The sequence below is a fragment of the Asterias amurensis genome, chromosome 2 (assembly GCF_032118995.1).
Source record: "Asterias amurensis chromosome 2, ASM3211899v1".
NCBI classification, from domain to species: domain Eukaryota; kingdom Metazoa; phylum Echinodermata; class Asteroidea; order Forcipulatida; family Asteriidae; genus Asterias; species Asterias amurensis.
Genome location: NC_092649.1, coordinates 21819835 through 21842945, shown reverse-complemented (window position 1 = coordinate 21842945; position 23111 = coordinate 21819835). Strand labels below are relative to the sequence as shown.

The 23111-nt window shown below is 37.3% G+C and overlaps 1 long non-coding RNA gene across 2 annotated transcripts in view; it reads right to left on the bottom strand.

Annotated features, from left to right (window-relative positions):
- Positions 1-879: 879 nt before the first annotated feature.
- The window catches only part of LOC139933958 (uncharacterized), a 28586-nt gene continuing 6354 nt past the window's right edge, over positions 880-23111 (bottom strand). Inside the window, exons 2-9 of one of the 2 annotated variants that reach the window (XR_011785661.1) lie at positions 22592-22761; positions 21803-21920; positions 21020-21142; positions 13935-14086; positions 13144-13261; positions 11329-11451; positions 4551-4702; positions 880-3876 (exon numbers count right to left, since the gene is read on the bottom strand). This is a non-coding gene — a long non-coding RNA (uncharacterized lncRNA). The remainder of the gene's footprint in view (positions 3877-4550; positions 4703-11328; positions 11452-13143; positions 13262-13934; positions 14087-21019; positions 21143-21802; positions 21921-22591; positions 22762-23111) is intronic. The other variant, XR_011785662.1, reaches the window with a different exon arrangement.

The window sequence follows — 23111 nt, the reverse complement described above, 5'->3', positions numbered from 1 at the left end:
GCCTGAAATTATCAAACTTTGCCAGGAGTTGTGTACTTTATCAAATTGCAAGACTATAAATAGCCTTGTGTACTGATTAAATTTTGCCTGAAATTGTGTACGCAGCTATTGTGTACAATATAGCCTTGCGTACTTATGCCTAAACATATGTACAAGGTAAAAGTCTTGTGTTCTTATCAAATTTTGTCAGAAAATTAGCAAATTCTGTCTGGCAATTAGCAAGATTTGCATGAAAATGTGAACAAGGCTATTGTGTACAAGCGATAGCATTGTGTACTTGTGAAACTTCTCCTTAAATTGTGTATGCAGCTATTGCGTACAATAGCCTTGCCTACTTATCAAATTTTACCTGCAATTATCAAATAATGCCTGGAAGTTGTGTATAAAGCCATGTGGACATGTTCTTATTAAATTGACAATTAGCAAATTCTGCATGAAATTATCCAGTTTTGTCTAAAATGGTGTACAAGGCTATCGTGTTCAAGCCTTGTTTTCTTATCAAACTTTACCTTGTGTTTACTAATTAAACTTTGCCTGAAATTATCAAATTTTAGCCTTGTTAACGTATGAAATTGTGCCTGAAATTATCAAAGTTCGCCTGAAATTGTGTACTTAAGCCTATTGTGTACAAGTACTTATATAGAGTAGCTTGGGTAGAGCAGAAGAAAACACAAGTTGGTTTAAACCAGCAGCCTCAAGCATGTTCAGAAAAACCTTGGATTCTTTGTTGTTGGGATCAAAAACATGAGTGTTGAACTCTCCGACCAGAGCGGTTTTACAGTCCAAAACAGTGGTAGATTTGGTGACAGTCGAAAAATGAGCGTGTCAAACCTCAGGTTGTTTCTTGAAGGAAGAAGTTGATAAAAGGCACAGAGGCTATTCAATTCAATTAAAAAAACTTTAATAATCTTCATAGTCAATTAATTCGCTTGGCGTGCTTCATATAAAACATTTACAGTTACAGCTGGAAGTAGACAAAATACAATTAGTTAAAAATATATAGATTACTTGACACAATGACAAGAAGCAGGTAAGTAAGAGTGGTGTGAAACCACAGCAATTACAGACAACTGAATAAATATAAAACACATTAGTTGAATATACATTAATAAGAACCACAAAACAATTTATAAATACAGTGTAAACAGATAAACGGTGGTGAACCAGACCTCCAAATAGCTGACACCCAGCATACAAAAACAGTTGAAAACAAGTGCAAAACAAAAACCACTCAGAACAGGTCTGAATGGAACAAAACAGAAATTTCCATCTATTTGGGGGAGGGGGGTGTTCTAGATCATTGTTAAACAATTGCCTAAGTACATGATTATCTCTTAAGTATCTGTCGCTCACTGACCTTGGTTAAGTCTCTCTGTGGCTCTCTGATAATTTTGAGACCCAAGTCTAACAATCCTTTTCAAACTGTTTTTGTTCTTGACACTTAAGTTACAAAATACAAGGAAATAAATGAAAAACATAACACACTTTCAATAAACAACTGATAAAACAGACTGTTCAACTGTTGAACAGAACAGGGCCAAATTTCAAAGAGCTGCTTAACGGTTAGCAATTTTTTTTGCTTAACGTAGCAAAAATAATCGCTTAAACCATGGAGGATGTACACATTTCACGAGGTTAAGCACGTAAACAAACGACACGCACAAGATTGTAAATCATTTGCTGCAGCAAAATAGAAGAAGGTAGGCCCCCTACTGACAAAATGGCGGGCAATATAAATGCAGAGTGGCGATAAAACAAAAATTAACGCCTTCTCTGTCTTCCATGTACTATTTGTAATGGTTCAAAGCGCCACTTGAAAGGTTTACACAACTTGAGAGAAAATAAGAAGATAATACTTTGTACATCATTCCTTAAACATTTCAGACGCGTTTACTTCGCTACACCTACCATACAAACACACGTCAAATACACACCCAAATGCACTGCTGCACGCCACACCAATAACATATTGCAATTATGTTGCACTGTGTGTGTGTGAAGGGCCCAATGGCATAGGGCTGTTCAACAGTAAGAAAATTTGTTTGCTTAACATAGCAACAAAAATTGCTTAAGCGTAAACCTATTTCACGAGCGAATGCTAGCTTAGGCACGTAACATTTTAGATGTTTGCTTTAGCAAAAAGCAAGGTGATGACAAATTGGCGTGCGAAATAACTGCGGAGTGGCAAGAAAAAAAGTCATCACCTTCTGTGGTCTGATATGTATTATTGTTTAATGGTTAAAAGTGCCCCTCGAAAGGTTTACACACTAACTTGAAAGTAAACAAGAAGATAATACATTGTACGATCATTTGTGAAGCTTTTTAGACACTCGTTTGGGTCACTACACCTACCCTCAAACACACATACAGTATACACCGCTGCGCCGGCACAATACAACATTCGCAGTAATGTTGCACTATGCGAATGGGGTGCAAATGCATAATACAGGCTTGAAGGACCTTTAGAGCCTCTGTTATGAAAGGTTTTTTGATAATAATTAATTATTTTGTGTAATTACCAATATTGTCCACTGCCTATAATAAGTGAAACAAAGAAACAATACATGATAACACAACTTATTAACCCAAATCACCTGACGTCTTTAAATGTATATAGCCCATTTCACAGCAACCGTCTCAATGCGTTTTAGTGCCCTTGGCAAATAATATTCTTTAATCTTTCTAATCTAATAGCAAAAATAACACCTGGCACGTGATGATGAATTGAGCTGTAAGAACTTGACTCTCGATCATGAATATGTATGAGGTATAGTAACCTGTAATCTTAAACAAAACCACAAACAAAAACCTTAAAGGCACTGGACACTATTTTATGAAGTTGCAAGTTCTCCGGAGTTGATAGGGATGGTAGTTGAATGTGCGGCAGACTCTGCGACAGAGATTTGCTGATGGCCTCTCTTGGTCTGTTCTCTTAGAAGTTTGTACACGAATTGAGTGAAGACCAGTAGTAAGGCATTTGACTATGAACATTTATGGATACCAGTAAAAGAAAAAAGGAAAAGGGGAAGTAGAAGATGATGGAAAAGGAGTGCAGTGAACCTATTCAAAAACATTGTTGTGCTTCCATTTGGGCCTCACATATCTGCAGATTTTGTAGTATTAAATAAATAAAATTAATAATAATTTCTTTTAGCGCGCATTTAACAATTACCATCTGAATGAGCTTGCATTGATTTAACATCCCACTAAAAAACTGGGTCCTACACACTTCAAGATGAATTTTGCTTGGTTCATGAGTAATGAACTTTTGAATTACGAAATTTGAAGTAAAGGTCACATGGGATCATACATCAAGCAAGACTTAAAACATAATTATTTATTTGCAAAAGTGCTTTGATATGCAACTACCTTGTAAGCTAACTATTAGTAATTAATGTTCTCATTTTAAAATAAATAAGAAAGTTAATTAATTAGTTTAAGCTAATTATTACACTTAATATTTCATGACCTTAGTTTTAACATGATAAAGAATCAGACTCAGGTGTGTCTTAGCAACAGGACTTATTAAAAAAGTCCCTCATAAGTTTGTTGACATCCATGAGAGGATTGAAATTGTGCATAATATTTATGCAAGTATCAAATGGAAGTGCTCTTTTCTTTGTCCTTTCAACATGTTCAAACATGAAATTCTAGGCCTGCTCATGAGTCTGTCTACACTGCTCTCCCTTTCAATGTTGGTTTTACATGTATCTTTCACACAATAATTTGTTGTCATGATAATTCTTAGCAGTATTACCTGAGCGTCCCTTTGTTCCTAGGCAACATCTTAGCAGAATATGAACAGCTGAAGAGGTTTTTCATGCGTATCTTATTTTCTTTTGTGCTTGCTTGTCTGGTCATATGCCTCTTACAGACCTGTGAAGAAAATGATTTGGGGTTGAAAAACAAAAGTGACTAAATTGGGACTCGAACCAAAGACCTCCAGATCAACAAGCTGGCGCTCTACCAACTGCGTCATCTAGCCCTATGTTGGCAGTCTCCTCTTTTTAAAAATATTTTTGTTTGGGGTGAAAGTCAGAAGCCACACAACCAACAACTGTCATGTAGCAAGATATCTCACCCAGTGTGTGATGCCTGGCTACACTGCAGCTGTATGGCTGTGACTGACACTCCCCGGCCGAACAAAGAGGTTGACAAAAAAGGGTGACCGCTAACATAGGGCTTGATAGCTGAGTTGTTTTTTTATAATGACCCCAAACTGCAAGCAATTAGCATACCGCAAGCTTCAAAAACATTGAGAGGGAACCAGTAGCTCTAACTTGAAGCATCGTTATAAAGGGTGCTCTGCATAGTCTTTAACATAGAATGTGTCACTCACAGGAATAATTTAGATATCCAAATACAATCATTCAAAATCACACCTCAAAGGGTTTGTTTTGGCGACTAAATAATTAAATTGAAACTGTTTGAATTCTGGACGCAAAGCTTCAACACAGGAGTTCAGTAACTGTAAAACCTTTTTGTTAGCAGTACTGGAGTTTAGCAAATTTATTTATAGATAAAGTAACAAAAGATTGACAACAACTGACCTGGTATGTTGCAGGACGATGACAAAGATTTCACTGCAGTAAAGTTTCAATCGTACTTTATGGGCTCGGGTCTCTTACAAGAGGCCTTACTGCTGGGGTGCCTGTCCGCAAATCTTCTCGTACATCTCAGAATGTCATAGTCTCAACAACTCCTACAAGTAAAATAAAGAATTGGGAATTGAGCAAAGGAAAATTTGCCCAGTCTGTTCCCTTTAGGTTTATTGTTTAAAGACAGTGTGACACTTTTGGTACTTGTCAAAAACTAGCCTTCACAGCTGGTGTATCTCAACCTGTGCTTAAAATAACAAACCTGTGAAAATTTGAACTCAATTGGTCATCGAAGTTGCGAGATATTAATAAAAGAAAAAAACACCAAGTTGTCACACGAAGCTGTGTGCTTTCAGATGCTTGATTTCGAGACCTCAAGTTCTAAATCTGAGGTCTTGAAATCAAATGACGGGAAAATTACTTTTTTTCCGAAAACTACGTCTCTTCAGATGGAGCTGTTTCTAACAATGTTTTATACTATTAACCTCTCCTCATTACTCTTAACCAAGAAAGTTTTTTTAATAATACTTAATTATTTTGAGTAATTACCAATATTGTCCACTGCCTTTAATAAGTGAAACAAAGAAAGAGTACAATACATGATAAATTAACTTATTAACCCAAATCACCTGATGTCTTTACATGTATTTAGCACATTTTACAGTAACCTTCTCAATGCAATTTAGTGCCCTTGGCAAATAACCTTCATTAACCTTTCTCAGCTAATAGCAAAAATAACACCTGGCACGTGATGATGAATTTAGCTGTAAGAACCTGACTCTCGATCATGAATATGATGAGGTATCTTAACCTGTAATCTTAAACAAAATCACAAACAAAAACTTTAAAGGCACTGGACACTATTTTATGAAGTTGCAAGTTCTCCGGAGTTGATAGGGATGGTAGTTGAATGTGCGACAGACTTTGCAGTGTCGAGATTTGCTGATGGCCTCTCTTGGTCGGCAGGCTGTACTCTTAGAAGATTGTACACGAATGGAATGCTGACCAGTAGTATGGCATTTGACTATGAACATTTATAGAAACCAGTAAAAAAAAAGATTGAGAAGGGGAAGTAGAAGTCGATGGAAAAGGAGTGCAGTGAACCTATTCAAAACATTGTTGTGCTTCCATTTGGGCCTCACATATCTGCAGATTTTGTAGTATTAAATAAATAAAATTATTAACAAAATTTCTTTTAGCGCGCATTTAACAACTACAATCTGAATGAGCTTGCATTGATTTCACAACCCACCAAAATACTGGGTCCTACACACTTCAAGATGAATTTTGCTTGGTTCATGAGTAATGAACTTTTGAATTACGAAACTTGCAATTCCGGTTTGGGCTGGAAGTAAAGGTCTTATGGGATCATACTTAAAGCAAGATTTATAACATAGTTATTTATTTGCAAAAGTGCTTTGACATGCAACTACCTTGTAAGCTAACTATTGGTAATTAAGGTTCTCATGTCAAAATAAATAAGAAAGTTAATTAACTAGTTTAAGCTAATTTTTACACTTATCATTTCATGACCTTAGTTTTAACATGATATATAATCAGACTCGGTTGTGTGTCTTAGCAACAGGACTTATTAAAAAAGTCCCTTATAAGTTTGTTGACGTCCATGAGCGGATTGAAATTGTGCATAATATTTATGTAGGTATCAAGAGTAATATCCAGGACACAGCGTTTTAGAGACTAATTTGCTCCATTTCACAGATAAATGAAGACAATACAATATGAGCAATATCGATATCAGAGCAACATGCAGGCAGTTTCTTGGCACAGTTATTCATCATCGTCGTCAGGTCAAGCGTTTTTTGCCTTCCTTGACATGTTTCTTTAGGCACCTTTGTCTGCCATGGATGAGTTTTCAAAGTTGAAAATGTTCACTTAGTTTTTTGACAAGAGTAGTATGCACAATGTCCTTGGGATTGGCACTGCAGAATTTGTCAGAGTAGTATGCACAATGTCCTTGGGATTGGCACTGCAGAATTTGTCAGAGCAGTATGCACAATGTCCTTTGGATTGGCACTGGACAATTTGTCAGGATTTGACCCGCCTGTCCACACAAGGGATGGCACCACTCTCCAGTTTGAATCCAGATTCAAATACCTTGAAGTTAACATGCAGGCAACCAATTAAGTAGGAAAACAGAGAAAACAAAGATATTTGGAGGAGAGCAATAGCGAAAGCTGCCACATTGTGCCGCATGGAACACTATAGGCTGAGACCCAAACTGGTATCTGATCTTGCTTTCAACATCTGGAATGGGGTTTCCTGGTAGGTATCTGTAATTATCAGTTAGTGTCTAGGTGGAGGTTAGTGTGTGGGTGTCTGTAAGTGTGGTTATGAGTGAGTGGTTAGGGTTATAGGATTAGTGTTTTAGAAATCCCAGGTAGAACTATATAGGATTAGGGTTAGGATGAGGGTTGAGGATGACTGGGTTAGGTTTGTGTCATGGACAGACGCCTACAAGAAACCCCATCCCTGATATTGAATGCAAGATCACATAGCAGCTCTGGTCTCTCTGTTTGTTTCAAACCATTCGCACGCCAACTAAGCGTAATTTTAAGACCTTTGCATTTCTCTGAGTCCCCTGCCCTCGTTTCCTCAGTTAGTTCAAGACACACAATTCTGATGTTCCCCTCCAGGACATAGTGGTACACAGGGGTTCAACAACCTACCACACGGCCAGACATCTAACCAAGATCCTCCATACATTAGTCTGGCCTCACATCAGCAACTAAAGTTTGACATTAATGTCAGTTTTGTCAGACAACACTTGATCATCAGTTCCTCCAACACTTTAGCAATTAGGATCCACAGATGACATTGACCATTGAACTAAAGTAGACTGATACCATCCCCCTTCCATGATGATTATGTCACCACAAAAGCGGATAGCAAAAGGAACACAGAGTGTGACCCTATTTGACCTTAACTTCTAGTATAAACACGGAAGTTAAAGCCAACGTCAGTTTTAAACTACATGTATTTGTAACCTATAGGAGAAAAAGCGCTGCAGCTTGCTGTTCCGTTCCATTGATCAACAGGTTCAAAGATAGATTGATAGATAAACAGATAGATAAACTATATAGATAGACAGATAGATAGATAGATAGATAGATAGATAACAAACCTGGGAAAATTTGGACTCAATTTTCGTCATTTTAATTGCAAGAGAATAGTGGAGCAGTTTCTCCTAATGTTTTCCACCATCAAACGCTCTCCAGCTGCAGATGCATAACAAAGGCTTCTCAGCTGAAGTATTTGACTATTTGAATGAGAAATTACCTCTTTCTAAAAAAATATGTGTCTTGCAAATTGTTTCACTATCAACAGTTCTCCAAAGCACGAGTAAGTTGTTATATTAATAATTGTGTTGAGTAGGGGCCTAATCATCAAAAGTGTCCAGTGCCTTTATTCACCCATTGATACACTCTCTTTATATTTCAGGAAAATTACAGAGGGACCATGGTCTAATACATGTACACTGTGAAAGCTTTCACACAAGCAGTCAGCTTAACAATTAGCCCACTAATAACTAATTTATCACACTACATGAATACAATCTGTTAAAGACAGTGGACACTATTGGTAATTGAAAAAGACCAGTCTACTCACTTTGTGTATCTCGAAGTTGCAAGATCATAATGAAAGAAAAAACGTCTTGCCACATGAATTTGTGTGCATTTAGAAGGTTGATTTTGGGACCATGAATTCTAAATCTGAGGTCTCACATCAAATTCGTGGAAAATTACTTCTCTCTGAAAACTATGGCACTTCAGAGGGAGCCATTTTTCACAATGTTTTAAACTATAAACCTCTCCCCATTACTCGTTACCAAGTTAAGTTTTATGCTGATAATTATTTTGAGTAATTACGAATAGTTTCCACTGCCTTTAAAGTTATGTTTACAGGAACATTACAGAATTGGTTTTGCTTACAAAACAGTTACTGGCAGTGTAGGCACTTTATGTAATTCATCATCTACATAAAAAAAAAACAGTATTCATTTGAGAGCGATTGACCTTCTGGGTCACATGAAAATAGTGCGACACCAATGACACATTTGTCATGACATCAATTTTAAAAATGAATTGCTTACTGAGCAACAAACTGAAAACAGGAAATTAGTTTTATATAAACAAATATGACACTTCAGACATAAATATTTCAAGGGATTTTTTTCTTGAAATTTTGATATAAATCTGTGATCTTGGACATGTTTTTTTCATACAAACTCTGTTATGTTCTTTCAACAAACAAATCAACAACAACGGAATAAAAGTTACTTTGGAATGTTAATGTCAACAATAATATGAACTAATAGCTGTCACTGTAAAATTAAACCACCAATAGTCTCCAGCTAGTTATTTAAAAAATAAGTTAACTTAATGCGCGGTTTTCTCCAAACATAAACTTTTGGCTGCCAGGATTTTTCAGCCCTTCGTAAAATTACTGAAAATATGCATGCATGGGTAATCTCAGGAGTCTACACTCATTATTGGGAAATCAAAATCAACTAATTTGTTTCATATCCTTTAACTTTTTGTGGAAATTTTTTTTTTTTTAGGTCAGAGAATGCTCTGAAGTGTAGATACATAAACTACAGATTTGCACAATTATCTTCTGCTCAGAACTATAAGGTCATTAATGGAAATTTCATATTTCTAGTAATCAAAGAATCAAAAAGTGAAAAAAGCAAACAAATTTGAAAAAGTAAATTGATGAAAATCACAAAATTAATGTTTTACTTTGAAACAAAGGTTTCTCTTTGCCAAATTCAAATCCCAATAAACCTCATTTACCAGGAGCTCAAAAATATGCAAGCATTTTTATGAGACCCATACAACTTGCAATGAAGACTGCATATAGTTCTGAACACCGTATTGACAACTGTTGCTTTGGTAAAATTCAATAAGGAGTGCTGTCAAACTACCATTCCTATTTAAAAAGATGTTAAACTTTCATTCAGGATAAAGAATGATAGTTTTGGTTTCACCCTGACATCGATGTGTGTTCATACTCTATACTCTCCTGTGTATTTTCCCATGTCCTGTGAAAAGACCACTCAAGATGAATGCCCTAAGTTTTTCAGTTACAGTTAGTTCATGTCATGTTTTAAGAATGGACAATGCAATTACTACCAATAAAATGTAAAAAAAATTATTGAGGTATTTTATTTAAGTGTGTGCAATGAAGACTATATAATGAAACCTACTAGAAAATTGTATATCATAGAACTAGTCCCTCAATCAGAAAATTGATAAAGATAAGCAAGAAATGAGAAGAGGGATGTCTTGTTCAAAGCTTGTTGCTGATCTCTTGTTCGGTGGCCAGGATGGAGTTTCTTGGTAAGAGTATGTTAAGTGTTGGCCGACAGAATTTCAGTTTCCTTGGTCAAGTCAGTTGTGTTGACCACATTCGACCTAAACCACAGACCCTAATCCTAACTCAACCCTAACCCTAAACCCTAAGTCCGTATCCAGACCCTGCTCACCTTCAAGAACCCTCAAAAACTACCAGGAACCAACTAAAGTAAGCTCAGGAATGTCTAGCTAAGCCCTACCTCAAGACCAATTCATCCACTTCATGCCAGCCGAAAAGGGTTACACCACTGTTGCCATATCTACCACAAAGTATGACCACGAAGTGGCTTAAGTTCTGTCCTCAAGAATGCCGTCTACCAAGACCAACCAAAGCCAGCAGTAGAATGCTGCCATCTAAGCCCTACCTCAAGACCAATCAATCCACTTCATGCCAGTCGAAAAAAGTAACACCACTGTGGTCATAGCTACCACCAAGTATGACCACAAGGTGACTAAAATGCTGTCAACTGACACCTACAAACGCCTACCAAGGAACCCTATCCTGGCCAATGAATGCAAGATCAACAACAAGCTACAGTGTCTACTTCAGTCTCAAGCTATCAGCACACCCACGTACTGTCTCAAACAGCATCGCATCACCAATTTCAGCCAGTACGTTTGAATCCTAGTAAATGTGTTTGTTGATCAAGAGTGTTCTTCAAAATTGTTAGGCAAAAAAACCCTTTCTATTCAAAGTAAAATATTCATTTGTTGATTTGTATTTACGTTTTCAAATTTTGTATGCATTTTTTCAAAGAATGATCTTTTGATTATTAGAAAAACGAAAGCCATTAATGACCTTATAGTTCCGAGCAGCATAACATTTTGCAACTACTGTAAGGAAAATGGATGAGAATGTGTATAAATTACTAATTGTTGATAGAATGTACCAGCTGAAGGCAAGTACATCTGTAGTTTAAAATGCATCTATAATTCAGAGTCTTTTCTCTGACCTAAACTATTTCCACAAAAGCCATTGTATATTAAATAATAATAGTAAAAAAAGATACATCAAAAAAGTGTGGATTCCTGAAGATTTTGGTTACATTTTTATATGTAGTATTGCATGGTCCTCGAAAAAACATCATGTGGATTATACGTGAACAATTACACAAGGCAGTTCATACTAAATTGCCTTAAAAGTTGATGCTGCTTGAGTTCTACAGAACCACTTCCAAGTTTTAACCCTTATTGTAATAACAAAGGAGTGGTAGTTTTACAACAATCATTACTGATTTTTACCTAAGCAATCGTCGGGACTGTGATTGTTAACTAAAGAGTACCTTTGCGTAGAATAACAGAATTAATATTTATTGATACAATGGGATCCATTTCTGGATGCATTCTACACTGACCTGATTCCATTCTTCTTCTTGCAAGCTTGAGTGCAGATCCAACTTTGCGTTTAGACACAACTAAAGTACTGCTTGATTTCTCATCAAACAACCCATGATTTGCAAGAAGATGATTTTGGGCATCTGCAAATAACGTAAAGTTCCTTTAAAAGGGCTACATGTGAATTGTATCTTTTTCTGTAATGAACATGGGAGGCAGCAGGTCATATATCAACCACAGTATTAATGGATGTACATGAAGTTTAACGAGGCCAATGATCATGAGTAAGCATTTGATAATTTGTCCCCACCCTTCAGAAAGGTGGTGTCATCCGTTTCACCAAGGATTGATGCCGGCAGCGGGACACAGTGTTCATCTAGTTGAGCACTGGTCGAAAACATGTGGGGGGGGGGGGGGGGGTCATTGATATTGTGTCCCCCTTCCTCCAAAATTTGAAGGGACATGTAAGATCTACATGCAGATTTGACATTGTTGTACTGATGTGGTGTTATACAGGGTGTCTCAAAAAAAAGGTAATCCTACTTTAAAGGGTTTTTATGGCCAGACTATTATGTTTTCCAGCAGAAAGTATGGCATCATCTTAAAGCTGAAACCTTGTGCTTTCCAATGATACATTTGGTTACATTCCAGGGTCATGCATCAGCGAGCACCATTGTCTTGAAAATGTGGTGCAAAAATGCAGTTGGTTCACTTTTAAACCCTTGTCATTCTGGCCTTCAGACAGTGTGTAAACCTCAGGTTGTCACAATGGTTCAGCTTACGGCAGAACAGAGAATATTTGTGATCAAGAAATGGTATGAAACCAGAACTTTTTGCAGGCTACACAGGATGCATTTGGAGAAGCATTCCCAGATCGATAACCACCAGCAAAGAAACAATCTGGGCCAATGTGAGAAAGTATGAAGCACATCAGGAACCAGCCTCAATCGCAACAAAGGAAGTTCAGGAAGGCCAAGGACAGCGAGATCTCAGGAAAACATCGCTATCCTACGACAGCAACTGATTGACCACCCACGGGAGACAAGTGCAAGACGGAATGGTGTTGGACTGAGCCACACCACTTTTGATCGGATCACTCATCTGGACCTTCACTTCCATCTGTTCCACATCCTCACATCTGTCATGAACTTCTGCTTCCTGATCTTGCAAGAAGACATACTTTCTGTGAGTGGCTTCTTGAGCGGTGTGAGAGAGATCCCAGCAAACCTCTGGTTTAATACCTTTTCTTGACAACTCTGCTGTTATTAGCTGAACCATTTGTGACAACCCTAGGTTTACACTCTGTCTGAAGGCCAAAATGACATGGGTTCAAAAGTGAACCAACTGCATTTATGCACCACAACTTCAAGACAATGGTGCTCGCTGATGCGTGACCCTTGCATGTAACCAAATGTATCATTGGAAAGCACAAGGTTTCAGCTTTAAGATGATGCCATGCTTTCTGATGGTAAACATAATAGTCTGGCCATAAAAACCCTTTAAAGTAGGATTACCTTTTTTTTGAGACACCCTGTATAATATAGCATACACAAGTCCCGTTTTATCTGCACTCATGTAGGTCTGGAGAAACATGCTGGTTACAAAGACTATGGCCTCTGTTGCTCCATGTCTTGGCTTATGGCCCTTCAAAAGACTCCCTTTGACTTTAAGATTTTCAAATGGAAGTGCTCTTTTCTTTGTCCTTTCAACATGTTCAAACATGAAATTCTAGGCCTGCTCATGAGTCTGTCTACACTGCTCTCCCTTTCAATGTTGGTTTTACATGTATCTTTCACACAATGATTTTTTGTCATGATAATTCTTAGCAGTATTACCTGAGCGTCCCTTGTTGCTAGACAACATCTTAGCAGAATATGAACAACTGAAGAGGTTTTTCATGCGTATCTTATTTTCTTTTGTGCTTGGTTGTCTGGTCATATGCCTCTTACAGACCTGTGAAGAAAATGATTTGGGGTTGAAAAACAAAAGTGACTAGATTGGGACTCGAACCAAAGAACTCCAGATCAACGAGCTGGCGCTCTACCAACTGCGTCATCTAGCCCTATGTTGGCAGTCTCCTCTTTTTAAAAATATTTTTGTTTGGGGTGAAAGTCAGAAGCCATACAACCAATAACTGTCATGTAGCAAGATATCTCACCCAGTGTGTGATGCCTGGCTAAACTGCAGCTGTATGGCTGTGACTGACACTCCCCGGCCGAACAAAGAGGTTGACAAAAAGGGTGACCGCTAACATAGGGCTTGATAGCTGAGTTGTTTTTTTATAATGACCCCAAACTGCAAGCAATTAGCATACCGCAAGCTTCAAAAACATTGAGAGGGAACCAGTAGCTCTATCTTGATGCATCGTTATAAAGGGCGCTCTGCATACTCTTCAACATAGAATGTGTCACTCACAGGATTAATTTAGATATCCAAATAGGACCATTCAAAATCACACCTCAAGGGGTTTGTTTTGGCGACTAAATAATTAAATTGAAACTGTTTGAATTCTGGACGCAAAGCTTCAACACAGGAGTTCAGTAACTGTAAAACCTATTTGTTAGCAGTACTGGAGTTTAGCAAATTAATTTATAGATAAAATAACAAAAGATTGACAACAACTGACCTGGTATGTTGCAGGACGATGACAAAGATTTCACTGCAGTAAAGTTTCAATCGTACTTTATGGGCTCGGGTCTCTTACAAGAGGCCTTACTGCTGGGGTGCCTGTCCGCAAATCTTCTCGTACATCTCAGAGTGTCATAGTCTCAACAACTCCTACAAGTAAAATAAAGAATTGGGAATTGAGCAAAGGAAAATTTGCCCAGTCTGTTCCCTTTAGGTTTATTGTTTAAAGACAGTGTGACACTTTTGGTACTTGTCAAAACCTAGCCTTCACAGCTGGTGTATCTCAACATGTGCTTAAAATAACAAACCTGTGAAAATTTGAACTCAATTGGTCATCGAAGTTGCGAGATATTAATGAAAGAAAAAAACACCAAGTTGTCACACGAAGCTGTGTGCTTTCAGATGCTTGATTTCGAGACCTCAAGTTCTAAATCTGAGGTCTTGAAATCAAATGACGGGAAAATTACTTTTTTTCCGAAAACTACGTCTCTTCAGATGGAGCTGTTTCTAACAATGTTTTATACTATTAACCTCTCCTCATTACTCTTAACCAAGAAAGTTTTTTTAATATTACTTAATTATTTTGAGTAATTACCAATATTGTCCACTGCCTTTAATAAGTGAAACAAAGAAAGAGTACAATACATGATAAATTAACTTATTAACCCAAATCACCTGATGTCTTTACATGTATTTAGCACATTTTACAGTAACCTTCTCAATGCAATTTAGTGCCCTTGGCAAATAACATTCATTAACCTTTCTCAGCTAATAGCAAAAATAACACCTGGCACGTGATGATGAATTTAGCTGTAAGAACCTGACTCTCGATCAGGAATATGATGAGGTATAGTAACCTGTAATCTTAAACAAAACCACAAACAAAAACTTTAAAGGCACTGGACACTATTTTATGAAGTTGCAAGTTCTCCGGAGTTGATAGGGATGGTAGTTGAATGTGCGACAGACTCTGCAGTGTCGAGATTTGCTGATGGCCTCTCTTGGTCGGCACGCTGTTCTCTTAGAAGATTGTACACGAATGGAATGCTGACCAGTAGTATGGCATTTGACTATGAACATTTATAGAAACCAGTAAAAAAAAGATTGAGAAGGGGAAGTAGAAGTCGATGGAAAAGGAGTGCAGTGAACCTATTCAAAACATTGTTGTGCTTCCATTTGGGCCTCACATATCTGCAGATTTTGTAGTATTAAATAAATAAAATTATTAACAAAATTTCTTTTAGCGCGCATTTAACAACTACAATCTGAATGAGCTTGCATTGATTTCACAACCCACCAAAATACTGGGTCCTACACACTTCAAGATGAATTTTGCTTGGTTCATGAGTAATGAACTTTTGAATTACGAAACTTGCAATTCCGGTTTGGGCTGGAAGTAAAGGTCTTATGGGATCATACTTAAAGCAAGATTTATAACATAGTTATTTATTTGCAAAAGTGCTTTGACATGCAACTACCTTGTAAGCTAACTATTGGTAATTAAGGTTCTCATGTCAAAATAAATAAGAAAGTTAATTAACTAGTTTAAGCTAATTTTTACACTTATCATTTCATGACCTTAGTTTTAACATGATATATAATCAGACTCGGTTGCGTGTCTTAGCAACAGGACTTATTAAAAAAGTCCCTTATAAGTTTGTTGACGTCCATGAGCGGATTGAAATTGTGCATAATATTTATGTAGGTATCAAGAGTAATATCCAGGACACAGCGTTTTAGAGACTAATTTGCTCCATTTCACAGATAAATGAAGACAATACAATATGAGCAATATCGATATCAGAGCAACATGCAGGCAGTTTCTTGGCAGAGTTATTCATCATCGTCGTCAGGTCAAGCGTTTTTTGCCTTCCTTGACATGTTTCTTTAGGCACCTTTGTCTGCCATGGATGAGTTTTCAAAGTTGAAAATGTTCACCTAGTTTTTTGACAAGAGTAGTATGCACAATGTCCTTGGGATTGGCACTGCAGAATTTGTCAGAGCAGTATGCACAATGTCCTTGGGATTGGCACTGGACAATTTGTCAGGATTTGACCCGCCTGTCCACACAAGGGATGGCACAACTGTCCGGTTTGAATCCAGATTCAAATACCTTGAAGTTAACATGCAGGCAACCAATTAAGTAGGAAAACAGAGAAAACAAAGATATTTGGAGGAGAGCAATAGCGAAAGCTGCCACATTGCGCCGCATGGACCACTATAGGCTGAGACCCAAACTGGTATCTGATCTTGCTTTCAACATCTGGAATGGGGTTTCCTGGTAGGTATCTGTAATTATCAGTTAGTGTCTAGGTGGAGGTTAGTGTCTATAAGGGTTGGTCGTAGGCCTAGTTGTGGGTGTCTGTAAGTGTGGTTATGAGTGAGTGGTTAGGGTTATAGGATTAGTGTTATAGAAATCCCTGGTAGAACTATATAGGATTAGGGTTAGGATGAGGGTTTAGGATGACTGGGTTAGATTTGTGTCATGGACAGACACCTACAAGAAACCCCATCCCTGATATTGAATGCAAGATCACATAGCAGCTCTGGTCTCTCTATTTTTTTCAAACCATTCGCACGCCAACTAAGCGTAATTTTAAGACCTTTGCATTTCTCTGAGTCCCCTGCCCTCGTTTCCTCAGTTAGTTCAAGACACACAATTCTGATGTTCCCCTCCAGGACATAGTGGTACACAGGGGTTCAACAACCTACCACACGGCCAGACATCTAACCAAGATCCTCCATACATTAGTCTGGCCTCACATCAGCAACTAAAGTTTGACATTAATGTCAGTTTTGTCAGACAACACTTGATCATCAGTTCCTCCAACACTTTAGCAATTAGGATCCACAGATGACATTGACCATTGAACTAAAGTAGACTGATACCATCCCCCTTCCATGATGATTATGTCACCAAAAAAGCGGATAGCAAAAGGAACACAGAGTGTGACCCTATTTGACCTTAACTTCTAGTATAAACACGGAAGTTAAAGCCAACGTCAGTTTTAAACTACATGTATTTGTAACCTATAGAGAAAAAGCGCTGCAGCTTGCTGTTCCGTTCCATTGATCAACAGGTTCAAAGATAGATTGATAGATAAACAGATAGATAACAAACCTAGGAAAATTTGGACTCAATTTTCGTCATTTCAATTGCAAGAGAATAGTGGAGCAGTTTCTCCTAATGTTTTCCACCATCAAACGCTCTCCAGCTGCAGATGCATAACAAAGGCTTCTCAGCTGAAGTATTTGACTATTTGAATGAGAAATTACCTCTTTCTAAAAAAATATGTGTCTCGCAAATTGTTTCACTATCAACAGTTCTCCATAGCACGAGTAAGTTGTTATATTAATAATTGTGTTGAGTAGGGCCTAATCATCAAAAGTGTCCAGTGCCTTTATTCACCCATTGATACACTCTCTTTATATTTCAGGAAAATTACAGAGGGACCATGGTCTAATACATGTACACTGTGAAAGCTTTCACACAAGCAGTCAGCTTAACAATTAGCCCACTAACAACCAATTTATCACACTACATGAATACAATCTGTTAAAGGAACACGTTGCCTTGGATCGGACGAGTTGGTCATAATAAAAGCGTTTGTAACCGTTTTTTATAAAATGCATATGGTTGGAAGGATGTTTTAAAAGTAGAATACAATGATCCACACAAGTTTGCCTCGAAATTGCGTGGTTTTCCTTCTACTGTGCGAACTAACATGGTCGGCCATTTATGGGAGTCAAAATTTTGACCCCCATAAATGGCCGACGTGTTAGTCGACGAGGTAAAAGGAAAACCACGCAATTTCGAGGCATGTTTGTGTGGATCATTGTATTCTACTTTTACAACATCTTTCTACCCATATGCATTTTATAACAAACGGTTACAAACGCTTTTCAAAGACCAACTCGACCGATTCAAGGCAACGTGTTCCTTTAAAGACAGTGGACACTATTGGTAATTGTAAAAGACCATTCACTCACTTTGTGTATCTCGAAGTTGCAAGATCATAATGAAAGAAAAAACGTCTTGCCACATGAATTTGTGTGCATTTAGAAGGTTGATTTTGGGACCATGAATTCTAAATCTGAGGTCTCACATCAAATTCGTGGAAAATTACTTTTCTCTAAAAACTATAGCACTTCAGAGGGAGCCATTTTTCACAATGTTTTAAACTATAAACCTCTCCCCATTACTCGTTACCAAGTTAAGTTTTAAGCTGATAATTATTTTGAGTAATTACGAATAGTTTCCACTGCCTTTAAAGTTATGTTTACAGGAACATTACAGAATTGGTTTTGCTTACAAAACAGTTACTGGCAGTGTAGGCACTTTATGTAATCAATCATCTACATAAAAAAAACAGTATTCATTTGAGAGCGATTGACCTTCTGGGTCACATGAAAATAGTGCGACACCAATGACACATTTTTCATGACATCAATTTTAAAAATGAAACGCTTACTGAGCAACAAACTGAAAACAGGAAATTAGTTTTATATAAACAAATATGACACTTCAGACAGAAATATTTCAAGGGATTTTTTTCTTGAAATTTTGATATAAATCTGTGATCTTGGACATGTTTTTTTCATACAAACTCTGTATTGTCTTTCAACAAACAAATCAACAACAACGGAATAAAAGTTACTTTGGAATGTTAATGTCAACAATAATATGAACTAATAGCTGTCAGTGTAAAATTAAACCACCAATAGTCTCCAGCTAGTTATTTAAAAAATAAGTTAACTTAATGCGCGGTTTTCTCAAAACATAAACTTTTGGCTGCCAGGATTTTTCAGCCCTTCGTAAAATTACTGAAAATATGCATGCATGGGTAATCTCAGGAGTCTACACTCATTATTGGGAAATCAAAATCAACTAACTTGTTTCATATCCTTTAACTTTTTGTGGAAATAGTTTAGGTCAGAGAATGCTCTGAAGTGTAGATACATAAACTACAGATTTGCACAATTATCTTCTGCTCAGAACTATAAGGTCATTAATGGAAATTTCATATTTCTAGTAATCAAAGAATCAAAAAGTGAAAAAAGCAAACAAATTTGAAAAAGTAAATTGATGAAAATCACCAAATTAATGTTTTACTTTGAAACAAAGGTTTCTCTTTGCCAAATTCAAATCCCAATAAACCTCATTTACCAGGAGCTCAAAAATATGCAAGCATTTTTATGAGACCCATACAACTTGCAATGAAGACTGCATATAGTTCTGAACACTGTGTTGACAACTGTTGCTTTGGTAAAATTCAATAAGGAATGCTGTCAAACTACCATTCCTATTTTAAAAGATGTTAAACTTTCATTCAGGATAAAGAATGATAGTTTTGGTTTCACCCTGACATCGATGTGTGTTAATACTCTGTACTCTCCTGTGTATTTTCCCATGTCCTGTGAAAAGACCACTCAAGATGAATGCCCTAAGTTTTTCAGTTAAAGTTAGTTCATGTCATGTTTTAAGAATGGACAATGCAATTACTACCAATAAAATGTAAAAAAAATTACTGAGGTATTTTATTTAAGTGTGTGCAATGAAGACTATATAATGAAACCTACTAGAAAATTGTATATCATAGAACTAGTCCCTCAATCAGAAAATTGATAAAGATAAGCAAGAAATGAGAAGAGGGATGTCTTGTTCAAAGCTTGTTGCTGATCTCTTGTTCGGTGGCCAGGATGGAGTTTCTTGGTAAGAGTATGTTAAGTGTTGGCCGACAGAATTTCAGTTTCCTTGGTCAAGTCAGTTGTGTTGACCACATTCGACCTAAACTACAGACCCTAATCCTAACTCAACCCTAACCCTTAACCCTAAGTCCGTATCCAGACCCTGCTCACCTTCAAGAACCCTCAAAAACTACCAGGAACCAACTAAAGTAAGCTCAGGAATGTCTAGCTAAGCCCTACCTCAAGACCAATTCATCCACTTCATGCCAGCCGAAAAGGGTTACACCACTGTTGCCATATCTACCACAAAGTATGACCACGAAGTGGCTTAAGTTCTGTCCTCAAGAATGCCGTCTACCAAGACCAACCAAAGCCAGCAGTAGAATGCTGCCATCTAAGCCCTACCTCAAGACCAATCAATCCACTTCATGCCAGTCGAAAAAAGTAACACCACTGTGGTCATAGCTACCACAAAGTATGACCACAAGGTGACTAAAATGCTGTCAACTGACACCTACAAACGCCTACCAAGGAACCCTATCCTGGCCAATGAATGCAAGATCAACAACAAGCTACAGTGTCTACTTCAGTCTCAAGCTATCAGCACACCCACGTACTGTCTCAAACAGCATCGCATCACCAATTTCAGCCAGTACGTTTGAATCCTAGTAAATGTGTTTGTTGATCAAGAGTGTTCTTCAAAATTGTTAGGCAAAAAAAACCTTTCTATTCAAAGTAAAATATTCATTTGTTGATTTGTATTTACGTTTTCAAATTTTGTATGCATTTTTTCAAAGAATGATCTTTTGACTATTAGAAAAACGAAAGCCTTTAATGACCTTATAGTTCCGAGCAGCATAACATTTTGCAACTACTGTAAGGAAAATGGATGAGAATGTGTATAAATTACTAATTGTTGATAGAATGTACCAGCTGAAGGCAAGTACATCTGTAGTTTAAAATGCATCTATAATTCAGAGTCTTTTCTCTGACCTAAACTATTTCCACAAAAGCCATTGTATATTAAATAATAATAGTAAAAAAAGATACATCAAAAAAGTGTGGATTCCTGAAGATTTTGGTTACATTTTTATATGTAGTATTGCATGGTCCTCGAAAAAACATCATGTGGATTATACGTGAACAATTACACAAGGCAGTTCATACTAAATTGCCTTAAAAGTTGATGCTGCTTGAGTTCTACAGAACCACTTCCAAATTTTAACCCTTATTGTAATAACAAAGGAGTGGTAGTTTTACAACAATCATTACTGATTTTTACCTAAGCAATAGTCGGCACTGTGATTGTTAACTAAAGAGTACCTTTGCGTAGAATAACAGAATTAATATTTATTGATACAATGGGATCCATTTCTGGATGCATTCTACACTGACCTGATTCCATTCTTCTTCTTGCAAGCTTGAGTGCAGATCCAACTTTGCGTTTAGACACAACTAAAGTACTGCTTGATTTCTCACCAAACAACCCATGATTTGCAAGAAGATGATTTTGGGCATCTGCAAATAACGTAAAGTTCCTTTAAAAGGGCTACATGTGAATTGTATCTTTTTCTGTAATGAACATGGGAGGCAGCAGGTCATATATCAACCACAGTAATGGATGTACATGAAGTTTAACGAGGCCAATGATCATGAGTAAGCATTTGATAATTTGTCCCCACCCTTCAGAAAGGTGGTGTCATCCGTTTCACCAAGGATTGATGCCGGCAGCGGGACACAGTGTTCATCTAGTTGAGCACTGGTCGAAAACATGTGGGGGGGGGGTCATTGATATTGTGTCCCCCTTCCTCCAAAAGTTAAAGGGACATGTAAGATCTACATGCAGATTTGACATTGTTGTACTGATGTGGTGTTATATAATATAGCATACACAAGTCCCGTTTTATCTGCACTCATGTAGGTCTGGAGAAACATGCTGGTTACAAAGACTATGGCCTCTGTTGCTCCATGTCTTGGCTTTTGTGCCCTTCAAAAGACTCCCTTTGACTTTAAGATTTTCAAATGGAAGTGCTCTTTTCTTTGTCCTTTCAACATGTTCAAACATGAAATTCTAGGCCTGCTCATGAGTCTGTCTACACTGCTCTCCCTTGCAATGTTGGTTTTACATGTATCTTTCACACAATGATTTGTTGTCATGATAATTCTTAGCAGTATTACCTGAGCGTCCCTTCTTGTTAGGTAACATCTTAGCAGAATATGAACAACTGAAGAGGTTTTTCATGCGGATCTTATTTTCTTTTGTGCTTGCTTGTCTGGTCATATGCCTCTTACAGACCTGTGAAGAAAATGATTTGGGGTTGAAAAACAAAAGTGACAAAGAGTGGGACTCAAACCAAAGACCTCCAGATCAACGAGCTGGAGCTCTACCAACTGTGTCATCTAGCCCTATGTTGGCAGTGTCCCTTTTTAAAAAATATTTTTGTTTTGGGTGAAAGTCAGAAGCCATACAACCATTAACAGCGGTGTAGCAAAAGATCACAACCTGGCTACACAGCAGCTGTATGGCTGTGACTGACACCCCCTGGCCAAACAAAAGGGTAACCGCTAAAATATGACTTGATAGCTCAGTTTGTTTTTTTATAATGATCCCAAACTGGAAGCAATTAGCATACTGCAAGCTTCAAAAACATTGAGAGGGAACCAGTAGCTCTATCTTGATGCATCGTTTTAAAGTGCGCTCTGCATAGTCTTCAACATAGAATGGGTCACTCACAGGATTAATTTAGATATGCAATATAGGATATTTCAAAATCACACATCAAGGGGCTCGTTTTGGTGACAACATAATTCTAATTTTTGGGTTTTCCCTTGTGGTTTCTATTGATATGTTTTTGATTCTGGACGCAAAGCTTAAACACAGGAGTTCAGTAAAACATATTTGTCAGCAGTACTGGAGTTTAGCTTATTTATTTATCGATAAAAAACAACAATTTTACTGCAACTGACCTCGTATGTTCTAGGACAATGGCAAAGATTTCACTACAGTAAAGTTTCAATCGTACTTTATGGGCACGGGTCTCTTGCAAGAGGCCCTACTGCTGGGCTGCCTCCCTGCACATCTTCCGGCAAATCTTCCCGTACATCTTAGACTGTCATACGTGTAGTCTCAACAATTCCTACAAGTAAAATAAAACATTGGGAATTGAGCAAAGAAAAAATGGCCCAGTCTGTTCCCTTTAGAGTTAATGTTTAAAGACACTGTGACACTAATGGTAATTGTCAAAAACTAGCCTTCACAGTTGGTGTATCTCAACATGTGCTTAAAATATCAAACCTGTGAAAATTTGATCTCAATCTCAATAGGTTGTTGAAGTTGCGAGATATTAAAAAACAAAAACAAAAAACAAGTGTGCACGAAGCTGTGTGCTTTCAGATGCTTGATTTTGAGACCTCAAGTTCTTAATTTAAGGTCTAAATATCAAACATGGGAAAATAACTTCTTTTTTTCGAAAACTATGTCTCATCA